Genomic DNA, 13,106 nt, shown 5'->3' on the forward strand with positions numbered 1-13,106 from the left:
ACTAGGTTTGTGTGCTTGAAGGAAAAAATAACTTAAATGGAACTATATGTAATATATATTAACCATAAGTGAAAAGGAAAATCTCACCCCAAAACTACATGAATTGACTATTTTTAACAGGTTTACCCTCTTTTAGATGTGTAATGGGAACCTTGGCAGTTTGAAACAACTTCTAGATCATGGTCATCTGCAATTTTCCAAACCAATGATGGTGATGTTGAATATAATACCACTTCTACCAATCATCATATAAATTCATCATAAATATTATGAAACTAATAATGAACAGTTAATTTGTTAAAAAAAATAACGAACAACTAATTCATCGTTGTTGTAAAATCAACGATATGTGTATGCAGTGGAATAAAGTAAATAAAACACAATATTTACGAGGTTCGGCAAGTGTGCCTACATCCTCGAGGCAGCAGTCGTACTTTCTTTCATTATCTAAAATAATAGAGGTACAAAATAACTCTCACTATTTTCTCTTTTCTTTCCAGCTTGTCTCACTTGTAATTTCTTTCGCATCTCTATTCTTTCCTCCATAACTCCTTTTTCTTTTCTCTATATGTTTTTCTCTCATTTCTTTCTTCTCCTCACTTCTTCCTTCCTCTGTATGCTCTCATCTTATAGGCAAAAGATTACTATAGCAACACTATTCACTTTACAAACTTTCCCAAAATGAATAGTGTATTACTGTGTATAAATAGTAATCCATCTGTTTTTCTTCATATGAATAACAATTCATCTGATTTTTCTTTGGATGAATAGTAACAAACTATTTATGTGGGCCATCCACATATTATATTACAACACTCCCCCTTGGATGGTCATACGTCAATTTCGGTTGCCTTCCCCTGATAAGCATTCCCCCTGATTTCGAATTCTTTAATTTGACTGATTACTATACTGATGTAATTTGATACCATTCATGATAGTTTGAGTGTTTGTTTCTGAAGATGGTTCACATGCGCTCCAAATTTTAATAGCCACAAGTTTTAACCAAACTCTTGTATTTCTAAGAGATATGAAAATGTGGCACTGAATGTTGCTTCCTTGATCATTGTATGATCAATTTATTTCCATATGTAAATACAAATAATTTCTGAGAGCAATTTGTATGCAAGCTAGAAAGATATTCAAATTTTTGCTTGCCCAATAAGACCATGGCTATTAGTGAGTTTTTTGGAATAGAATAAGCACATGTCTATAATTTCCTGGGGTTATCAAAAGATAAACTTTACTTCACTCTAATACCATATGTTGGTATTATGCTTCACAGGAAATGTAACATCTGGCTCAGTATATTGTACTAAATACAATAAGACACATACCTCACTAAGATATGGTACTCCTAGACTAAATATCAATTCATCATTTCTCTCATAAGGATGAATGATCTTCCTTAGTGTATAAATATTGGTTAATCATTTGAGTATTCAACTCATAATCTTCAATCCATATGATTTTTTTAATATCATAAACATTTTGGATAAGATTTATGTTGGCATATTGTTCAATCTGCAGCTCAAGACAATATTCCTTTCAACACTTTATAATCTTTCTAGACTCTTCAAGAGTCCCATTCTAATATTATCAACTCTTGCAAGGGATTTAGTATGTTGCAACAACATCATAAAGATAGTACTCACTAAGGCAATTTATACCATCAATTGGTATTAAGTACATAATTTATACTTTACCTTTCCTGGGCTTTCTTCAAGTAGTCTAAATCCTTCAGGGATTTTCTACACTTCATGACACATTCACCATTGGAATTTATACAGAGGAACTTGATTCCATTATACTTAAGGGATTTACTTGTGGAGATATGCTTCGGGCATGTATAATTCTCTACTAAATTGAACAAGCTTCACAATGAGAAATCATGTTTCTAGGAGTGTATTACAATTTCAGGTTTCAATTGCAAACCTTGTGTCATATCATGTTGAGTGTAGTTCACCATATTACAAATGCCCATATGTAACCTTCTGGGTTCAACATTATTTGGCGATTTGTACTATAGGTCCATTTTTCCATGTTCTTAATAAATTGTAATGGAATTGCCTTTCTCCATTTTGGCCAATAATTTTGCTTTTTGTCATTGAACAAAAGAACGCAGCTCAATATCAACACAACTCTTTGATGAATTTAGTAGCTACTGTAAAACCAAAATTAACATTGATAATCATCAATTCTTGATCCCATAATTCTCATGTGCATGCACATGCATATTTATAAGCATTTCATTACTCTGGATATCCTTGCCTCTTCAGGGGCTTTATATTGTCTCTTCTAGGATAGTCATCTCTTATTAGATGATTTGTTTGAGAATTTGGATCATAACATCCTTTAGAGCGTTATAGAGCTTGGATTTTTAATATCCAATTATGGGGAGTTAAATCATTGGAACCTACACATCGATTATGCTTCTGGCATAAGATGTATTAAAATTTCCGTGTCCATGGATTATCCTTTTGGAACTTGAATCCATGCGGCGAATGTCATGCTTTGAGCATGCAACAGTTCAGTAGTGCCAAGTCTATGGATAGTTTGACTTAAACTTCAATCCATGCGGTAAATCCGTAACTTGTAATCAATTAGTAATTTTCATTATCTTTTTGTACATCATGTGAAATATAAAATGATAGTGTTTGTTGGGGCTATGAGTAGGATTCCCATAATTGAACTTTGGTCTTCCATTCACTCAATCAACCACAATCTTCTCCATTTAGACTTCTATGGGCTCATCGTTGATCCTTCTGCTTCAATCTCTTGCACAATAGAAGTGGTGCGTAACCTTGCCACCCACGCTTATTGGCAACAGTGGTGTAGTTGGAATAGTGAACCTTATGCATTTTAACTTTGCCAGAGATATTTTGACATAGTTGTCCTTGATATCCAGAAAGCTGAGATTGCGTCTGAGAAATGTTGACAAACTTTATTTAGGAAAATTCGGCTTTTGAAATTCTGAGAACAGTGTCTCTTCAATTTTTGAACAGGTGGCTGTGTTGCCTCTTTTTGTATAGAGGTATCAATTGTATTCAAAATGCATGCTTTGAAGGTTGCCCACCTATGAAAATTATTTCTGTTGTATTTCTGAGATTTCACTCTAGCCTTTTTCTTTCATCATTTCTGAAAATGGCTTGACCATCCAACCCTTGTTTAGATTTGAGTCTCGGAGGGGATACACACGAGCTGCGTCAGGATAATATATGATGCCAGTCCTTTTTATCTTCTAATGGCCCTCTTATAGTTGGAGACTCTGTGATGAGGAATGATATAATGACTATAGTAGTAGCTAGGAACCTTCTCACTCCTAGAGATAAAAAAATACTTTCAAAAAGGTCTAATGAATTTGATGTTCAAGACTTTTTGGCTTTTAGTGTTCAATGTGCGGGTTTTGTATCCAAAATGGGCCAACGTCTACTTGCTCGAACTCGCCAAGTCGAAACATTAATTGCTGAGGTGGCAAGTCTTAGACAAGAAATTAGAGGGCTCAAGCACGAGAATAAAGAGTTGCACAAACTTGCAAATATTTACTCGACGAGCATGAAAGGAAAGCTCGACTAGCTGTAAGAATCCAAAAGTCGGATTCAAAGTGATCACCATATATTCGTGGCTAGATTCCGAAGATAACTGGTGTCTTCCCTTTCTGGTGTTTTGCGAAGTACTGGGGCGTTACATGATCAATCTCCAGTGCCTCTCCCTTCTGGGGCAGTGCCAAGTATTGAGTCTTCACATGAGCAACATTTGTGAAGGCCCCCCCCCCCCCCATTTGTTTGTTTTTGTAGTTGTAACTCATGTGTATGTATAAATCTTTTTTTCTCCCATTTGATTTTATACATGTCTGAAAGCTTCTACTTTAGCTTTTTATATATAGGAACCCATAGAAACTTTTGGTTCCATAATTAATGAATTAATGAAGAGACGATGGAAACTTCTGGTTCCATGAATATGATTCAATGAGCCTTTAAGTACAGATGTTTTCTAATATCATATGCTTGCACATGAATTATCGGGCATTACGAATTCATGAAAGTATCTCTTGTGTAAGATATCGATGGTCACAAAATCGGGTTTTGCTAAGTTCACCATTTTCTTATTCCCAAAATGAAGAAATTCAGGTATGACAGAAATTACGATAATTAACTCATACCACATATAACATATGTCTACACAAAATGTTAGAACTTCAAGTTTTTAATATTATTCATATTTTGAACTTCAGGTCAAAACATTATTCATATGTACTCTAAATTTATTCTCAAAATCGACATCATTATAACCTTTAAGTTTATATTTTGGAATTCATGCCCATACTTAATCTGTACATGGATTAAGGAATTTATGGTCCTCATTTACATGAATCAAGGAACTTCTGGCCCTCATTTAATAGTTTGTGGACTGAGGCACTTGTGGCCGTCATTTTAATTTAGTTGAGGAACTGCTGCTCTCTCAGTTGATTCAAAAACTTTAGGTTTTGATTTGATCAAGAAACTTTGGGTCCGATCCTTTTTATATAATGATGATGGTGGAACTTCAGGTCTAATCTTTTTTAATGGTGGAACTTTAGGTCCAATCATTTTATATGATAAGGATCAATAGTACACTAAATAAATTAAAGCAATAGGCTGTAATTACAGTCATGGTAAATAAATTGCTTTTAAATAAATAAAAGCTTGTGACAAGGGCTTTGATTAAGCACCATTCACATAAATATCAAAGCTTTAAAGTAAAGGGCAATAATTCCACCCACTGTAAATAAATAGAACTTGTGATAGGACTTTAAACCAGCATCATTCACATAAATACGCCAAAACAGAAAAGGCAATGATTAAGTCTCCATCTTTTTGTTTTTTCTTTGTCTGCCACTTTCTTTTGTTTCATCCTTTTTATTTTATTTTCATTTCATAGTTCTAAATCCTTTTAGTTACCCAGGAAGTAATAGTAACAATAAGTCCCAATTGGTGTTCCTCCTCTGGTGAGTTTCGAAAAAATCGAAACAGTTCCCATAAGTTTTGGAGTTAAGAGTAGTGCATGCAACTTATCAAACCATTATATTTGGCTCAAATTTTAGTATGATATGGATAGAAGGATACCGAACAACTTTTATTATAAAACAATTTCAATTTGAGCTACTAAAAAAGGAGTTTCAGTACTCATAAGACGACTGTCTAGTTTTCTGCGGAATTGGAAACTAGGTTGATGTTTCAAACATCTGCGATGATCGCACCGTTGGAATTTTCTGAAAATTTGATATATTATAGGTACTGGGCGGACGAACAACTTTGAAGAAGGAAGTATCTCAATTTGAGGTCATCAAGGTGGAGTTTAGAGGCTGTTTACATGGCTGTCAGATTTTTTGCCAATAATAATGATAATAGTTATATAACCAAATGTATATTTACTTTAAGAAAAATAGTCATACAGAGATATGAAGATGAAATGAAAAGATTTTCTTATCTGTGAGGTTACAGCCAACAGAGTTGAGAGATAGGTAGTGTTTCACCGAATTATAGGGTGTGTTTTCCACCGACATGAGAGCTTCTTGTGCTGATAACTTCTTGTAAAATCAACGATATGTGTGCAGTGGAATAAAGTAAATAAGACACAATATTTACGAGGTTCGGCAAGTGTGCCTACATCATTGGGGCATCAGTAGTATTTTCTTTCATTATCTGAAATAATAGGAATACAAAATAACTCTCACTATTTTCTCTTTTCTCTCTAGCTTGGCTCACTAGTAATTTCTTCGGCATCTCTATTCTTTCCTCTTCTCTTCCTTTTTCTCCATAACTCCTCTTTCTTTCCTCTGTATGTTTTTCTCTCATCTCTTTCTTCTTCTTCTCACTTCTTCCTCTGTATGCTCTCATCTTATAGGCAAAAGATTACTATAACAACACCATTCACTTTACAAACTTTCCTCAAATGAATTGTGAAATAATATGCATGAATAGTAACCCATCCGTTTTTCTTCATATGAATAATAATCCATCTGATTGTCTTTGGATAAATAGTAATGAACTATTCATGTGGGCCATCCACATATTATATTACAACATTTGTCAATATTATGCCACTTAGTACTACAGTTTAGTGATATTCTTCTTCACTTGTAAGTAAGAGGTCTTAGATTCGATTTTCGCCAAAAACGAATTTGGACCACATTATTGCTAATCCATTATGAACCTAAACCTACCATCTTTCCTTAGTGTAAATAATATCGTCTGTTTAAAAAAAGAAGAAAAAAAAACCTGTAATTAAGGCAACTCTTTTTTGACATAACAAATTAAGAAAAATAATTTTCACCTTCTAGGAAACAAGTCGCTTCTCCTTTATTGATACTTACACAGACAAGGGCGGAATTAAGATTTTTTGAGCTGGGGGCTCACTAAATTTACTACCATAAATAGTTAAAAACTAATTAGGGTTGCAATTTTAATTATTTAGAAATATGATCATGTAAATTCTTATAAATCTTAAGATATTCTTGTAGAATTCTACTATATCTTATTTTAGATAGTGTCCTATTTCAGTTGTTGGAATAAGAAAACAAGGGTGGCACAGAGCTTAAAGAGGAGATCTCGCAAGAAAGGGATGAAATTGCGAATGTTTGTCAATGGGAAGGCATAAGTAGCTTAGATTATCAATGAAAATGAGTACTTTTGACGAAATTGCAACAAACAAAACCACAACAGTTTCGTTAGGCTAATTGGCTTCAAGTACTCGCTTCTTGTGTCCATATTTAATTTCCTTCCTCAAAGTTTAACATTGTATGGCAAAAAATTAATAAAATTATAAATCTCAAAGAAGACACTGATAGACTTAATATAACAGTATTGATATGACATTTATAGCAAACTACATGTACCGTTGGGTTGTCAGTACATTGTTGGAGAGTGTTAAAAGAGATAATTTGAGCAATGGTCCCTCAATTTTTGTTCAATTGGATCTTTGGTTTATGAACTAAAAATCTATGAGTATTGGTCCTTGAACTTGTAATGATGTGGAGTAATAGTCCTTTTGCCTAATTTCGTTAGAACTTCCATCCACTTTTTGCCCTTTAAACCCTTTATTTTGTATGGAAGTTCTAATGGATTTATCGAAAAGGAATATTGCTCCACACTATAACAATTGAACCAACACTCACGGATTTTTAGTTTAGAGATCAACGCTCCAATTGAGTGAAAATTCAGGGACGATTCATCCAATTTCTCAAGTTTAAATCTCACACTGAGAATTTTGTTTCCGGAAGAAACTCAACACTTGTCGAGCTAGATGCAGAAGCTGTGAAAAATGTAAGTGTTGAAAATTATGAGCTGCTAGAACGCCTCTCCAAAATTGTACATGCATGTACAATTTATCGTCGGCCTTAGATCTACTAGATGCAACCTAGCTCTCGGGTAAAGCACGGCCCGCAATATTCGAGATGCAAAAGAATCTCCGACCATATACATTACAGTTGGCATAGCCCAGGACTTTTCCCAAATTACGGTTGATCACCTGTCACGACTCATAGCCCAGGATTGCAAAATGGGCCTCATAAGGATCGAGCCGCCATTTATCATCAAGCCTTGTTCAGGTCTTTCACATATTTAATCATGCAAATATAAAAAAAAGGCACTAAAACTTGAACAAAAATGTTAGGATCAATCGGACACACGTACGTGAGTTCATCTTAGTCATTCAAGCGTGTGGGTATCAGCCGTGCATGAAAAGGAACTACTCAGGAGAGCTACAGTGTTGGATTGAATACTTTCCAGTATTTACCCAAGGACAAACAAAAGACATACAGATTATGTTCTATGTGTTCTTCTTTATAATCTGGGTCTGTGGTACAGACTGTGACATGTAATTTTTTTTTTTTTCCTTTAAATTTTTTTTTTAAAAGAGCATGGGCCATCGTGTATTTGAATTTTTGAAATGTTTGATGCTCTAACTAAATTCGTCCACCCAATTTCTTTTAATATTTCGGCCATATTTTCTATGCCATTTCCCAGGTGAATGTGAACATAATTTCGGATTGGGAGGTGACTTTCACTCTTGTACACACTTTTTTGGATTGAATAAATTAAATAAAAACAAAAAATATGATTAAGTATGAGTGTGTGAAAGACTAAAAATAACGTATATATCATCTCTCTAAAAGTGTTTTACACTCAACTCTCAAAGATGATGAAAGTTATTATTCTTCCTGGCTCAAGTACAAAGAGTATTATCATAAATAATAGGGAGCTTTAATGAAAAAGGTTTGGACTAAGTTTAACTTAACCAAAAACCATCCTAAATTATTATTTAACCAAAAGGGTTTCATATTTAATCATAAGGACAAACTAACTTATATTAGGCCCTACAAACAGTAAAAGACACGAGCTAAATTAAAAAGCCCAATGTGCAATAATTTTTTTTTTCACCCATGCCCTTCACAGAAACTTCATTCTGTCAGTCCAATTCCGTTAAATAAACTTTCCTTTATTTACAAGTATGCCACTACCTCATCAAAACCTAAATATCATTATGTCATAAATAAATAATAATTGTCATAATGAGAGAGAGAGAGAGAGAGAGAGAGAGAGAGACCAACAGTTTCATAGAGCGAAGGAGAAGGATGGAAAGGAATGAATCACAAATCAAAAATAAAAATAAAAATAAAATCAGAAGAAATTCTTCATCATTAGAGAATCAAATCGAATTGGAAGATCGCATTCCCAAGCAAGGAAGCTTCAAAAAAGTCATGCAATATTGCCGTATTGCCGTACGAAACGCTATGATTCAAAGACCATTACCTCTTCAGCAAGAAACTGGACCAAGGCAAATTCGACGCCACCTGCTTCTACACCCACAAGCTTACCGACACCCAATTCGACTGCATGTCCATCCCCAAGCGAAAGCTCCTTTGCTAAGGGGACTACGACGGCATCTAGAGGGAGATTCAGATCATGCACCACCTCTCCGAGCACCCAATTGTTGGAGAGTTGACTTTTTGTAATTAGTTTAGTTACCTTTTTTTGAGTCCTTATAATCAAATTGTAATTAGGTTATTTGATGTTTATTTCTTTCCTTGTAAATCACTCTTGTACATTATATATTTTCCTCCTTGGTGAGAAAAATGATAGCAGAAAATTAAGCCCCAAAGATAAGCTATAATTAGCATGGTATCAGAGCAGAGATCCTAGGATTTCTGCTCTGCCTGTTCCCTTAAGCAAAATCGGCCCTCCCATGAAGAACCTACCACCACTCCACGGTGGAAACAATTTCATCCTAACCGATCTTACCCATATACTAAACACTCCTACCCTAATTGACCCTACCATGAATCCTCCTGTTTCAAGTTCTTCCGACATGTCTCCGGAGTACTCAGGTAACTATGGTTATGCTTTTAATATGAATAATTGTGATACTCAGTTCGATTGGATTATTGACTCCAGTGCCACATATCATATAACCTATGACCCCACTGATTTATCTTGTGATACTGTTCCACTTCGATGAAATATTTCTAATGCTAATGGTGTTACCTCACCGATAACTGGTGCTAGCACTATATGCCTCACGCCTACCCTCTCTTTGCCACATACACTACGTGTACCTTCACTAAAGCATAAATTAATGTCTCCTGGCCAAGCTACTGAGCAATTGAATTGTTGTGTACTATTGTATCCGAAGTTTTGTCTTATTCAGGATATTCTCACAAAGGAGATAATTGGTCGTGGTACTAAGAGAGGGGATCTCTATTTGTAGACGATGTTAGTACAGGACTGGTTAATCTCGCCCAAAGAGCCGTTGATCACAAACGGCATCAGATATGGTTATGGCATCACCGTTTGGGTCATCCGTCTTTCAGTTATTTACAGCAAATGTTTCTGGATTTATTTGTTAGCTGTTCGGTTTCATACTTTAAATGTGACACTTGTGTACTTGCCAAGAGTCACCGTGTCTCTTATCCGTTGAATTCTAATAAAAGTGATATTCCTTTTGGTCTTGTTTATTCGGATGTTTGGGGACCATCTCCAATTACTACTTTATCTGGTATTAGGTGGTTTATAAAGTTCATAGATGATTGCACACGGATGACATGGTTATACCTTCTTAAGCATAAAGGTGATGTGTTGCTGGCATTTAAGACATTCCACACCATGGTTCAGACACAGTTTTCTACTAAAATCCGGATTTTGCGTTCGGATAATGGTGGTGAATATGGTAATAATGATTTTACACATTATTTAACTAATCACGGAATCCTCCACGAGACTACTTGTCCTCAAAATCCTCAACAGAATGGGGTGGCTGAGGGCAAAAATCGCCATCTATTAGAAATAGCTCGATCGTTATTGATTGGGGTAGATGTTCCCCGCTCCTCTTGGGATGTTGCTCTTCAGACTGCCACTTACCTTATCAACCGTATGTCATCCAAAGTATTGAATTTTCTTACACTTTTGCAAGTTCTTGCTACATTCGTGCCTCTACCGTCTGTTTTGGTGCTCCCATCGCCAGTTTTTGGATGTGTTGCCTTTGTTCATCTACATAAAAATCAACGAACAAAACTTGACCCATGTGCTCTCAGGTGTGTTTTCATGGGGTATGAATTACATCATAAAGGGTACTGTTGCTACCACCATCCTTCATGTCAGATGTATACTAACATGGATGTTATTTTTTTCGAGTCTGAGATGTATTACTCTTCGGCTTCTTCCAACCATCCTCTTCAGGGGGAGACACTGCATGACGAGCAGGTTTGGACCATGGTTGCTGCTACCATTGATCTTCTGTTGACACTATTAGCCGAGTATGCAGTGGCTGCACTGCCAGCCCAGCCAAAAGAAGCAGTGGCTGCACTTCAGAAAAATCAAACATGGGATTTAGTTCTGCTACCCCGAGGAAAGAAAATAGTGGGATGTCGATGGGTGTACACCATTAAGTACAAAGCTGATGGGTCGATTAAACGATACAAAACACGATTGGTGGCCAAAGGATACACTCAGACATATGGTGTTGATTATACATAAACATTTGCGCCCATAGCAAAGATTAATACGGTAAGAGTGTTACTTTTGTTGGCGGCTAACTTGGATTGGCCATTACAGCAATTTGATGTGAAAAATGTTTTCTTACATGGTAATCTTAAAGAAGAAGTGTATATGGATATTCCACCTGGTTATGCATCGATTTCACAACCAGACTGGTGTGTAAGTTGAATAAGGCATTGTATGGATTGAAACAATCACCTCGGGCATGGTTTGGTAGGTTCCGGACGGTTATGAAGAAGTATGGGTTCAGGCAGAGCAATTCCGATCATACACTTTTCTTGAAACGTCGAATGGGTAAATTGATGGCACTTATTATTTATGTGGATGATATGATTGTTACAAGTGATGATAAAGAGGAAATCTCAAGGCTGAAAGATTACTTAGCAATTGAGTTCGAGATGAAAGATCTTGGTGGATTGAAATATTTCTTGGGTATAGAAGTAGCTCAATCTAAACAGGGTATATTTCTATCTCAAAGAAAATTTGTTCTTGACTTGTTAGCTGAAACCAGAATGCTTGATTGTAAACCGGCTGACACCCCTATAGTCCAAAATCACCATCTTACCGTGCACCCTAATCAAGTTCCCACTAACAGAGATCGTTATCAAAGGTTAGTTAGGAGGTTAATTTATTTATCTTACACCAGGCCTGATATTGCATACGCAGTAAGTATTGTTAGTCAATTTATGCATTCTCCGAATGAGGCACATATGGGTGCAGTTGACCACATCCTACGATACATGAAGTCCTCACCAGGTAGAGGTATCATGTTTTCCAAGAATGATCATTGCCGAATAGAGAGTTACACCGATGCAGATTGGGCAGGCAACGTTACTGATCATCGGACCACATCTGGTTACTTTACATATTGGGAGGAAACTTAGTGACTTGGCAGAGTAAGAAACAAAAAGTGGTTGCTTTATCAAGCGCAGAGGTGGAATACAGGGGTATGGCAAAAGGAGTATGTGAACTATTATGGCTTCAGAGGTTACTTGGTGAACTTGGGTATCCTTCGAATTTAGCCTCAGATTTATTTTGTGATAATAAAGCAGCTATCGATATCTCACATAACCCAATTCAACATGATCACACAAAACACGTGGATGTTGACAGACACTTCATTAAGGAGAAGTTGGATGGGATTATTATTCAATTCCCATTCGTAAAGTCAGAGGATCAATTAGCGGATATCTTAACTAAAGCTATTGCAAGTCAAGTGTTCTACAACTCTCTTCTCAAGTTGGGCATGAACGACATTTATCCACCAACTTGAGGGGGGGTGTTGGAGAGTTAACTTTTTGTAATTAGTTTAGTTACCTTTTTTTGAGTCCTTATAATCAGATTGTAATTAGGTTATTTGATGTTTATTTCTTTCCTTGTAAATCACTCTTGTACATTATATATTTTTCTTCTTGGTGAGAAGAATGATATAAGAAAATTAAGCCCCAAAGATAAGCTCTAATTAGCACCAACCATCATCCAGATCAAGGGCACCTACGAGAACTCAGTGTCCGTGCACCTCGTCATGGAGATCAAGTCCGTCTCCTATAAGCCAAGTTAAGCTTCATTTCCTTCATTTAAATATTAGATCCACTTTTACTTGTTCTTTCTTTTTATTGGAATTGGAAATTGAAATGTTGGTCTGCCATTGATTTTGAAAATTTTAATGATAATTTATTCAACTATATAATTTGCTGAATTGAATTTCTTGTGCCTTGTTGTGTACTCAATCATAAGGATTGCTTGATTTATACATACATACATACATACATACTGTTATTGGTTGAACAAACATAAACTCAGCGGTTCCACCTACGAGGGAGGGCAAAAGAGCTATTTACCGGATATTGTATTTTTCTGAATGCCATGTTTGGAAGTTGCCAAATTTTTTTAGATATTTCTTCTACATTGCGCCTAATGTCTTTTAGAACCATGAGAAATAATTTGCGTTTTCTTCATTTTCATAAATAGTGTATAGTTTTGTAATAGTTCCATCAATAGTATACATTATCTTTGGTTCAAATCCAGAATTAGTGTAAGTTATTTTGTTCTAGTTACGGAAATAGTGTTTATTTT

The sequence above is a fragment of the Pyrus communis genome, chromosome 15, assembly GCF_041283825.1.
Source record: "Pyrus communis isolate YQ-2024b chromosome 15, ASM4128382v1, whole genome shotgun sequence".
NCBI lineage: Eukaryota > Viridiplantae > Streptophyta > Magnoliopsida > Rosales > Rosaceae > Pyrus > Pyrus communis.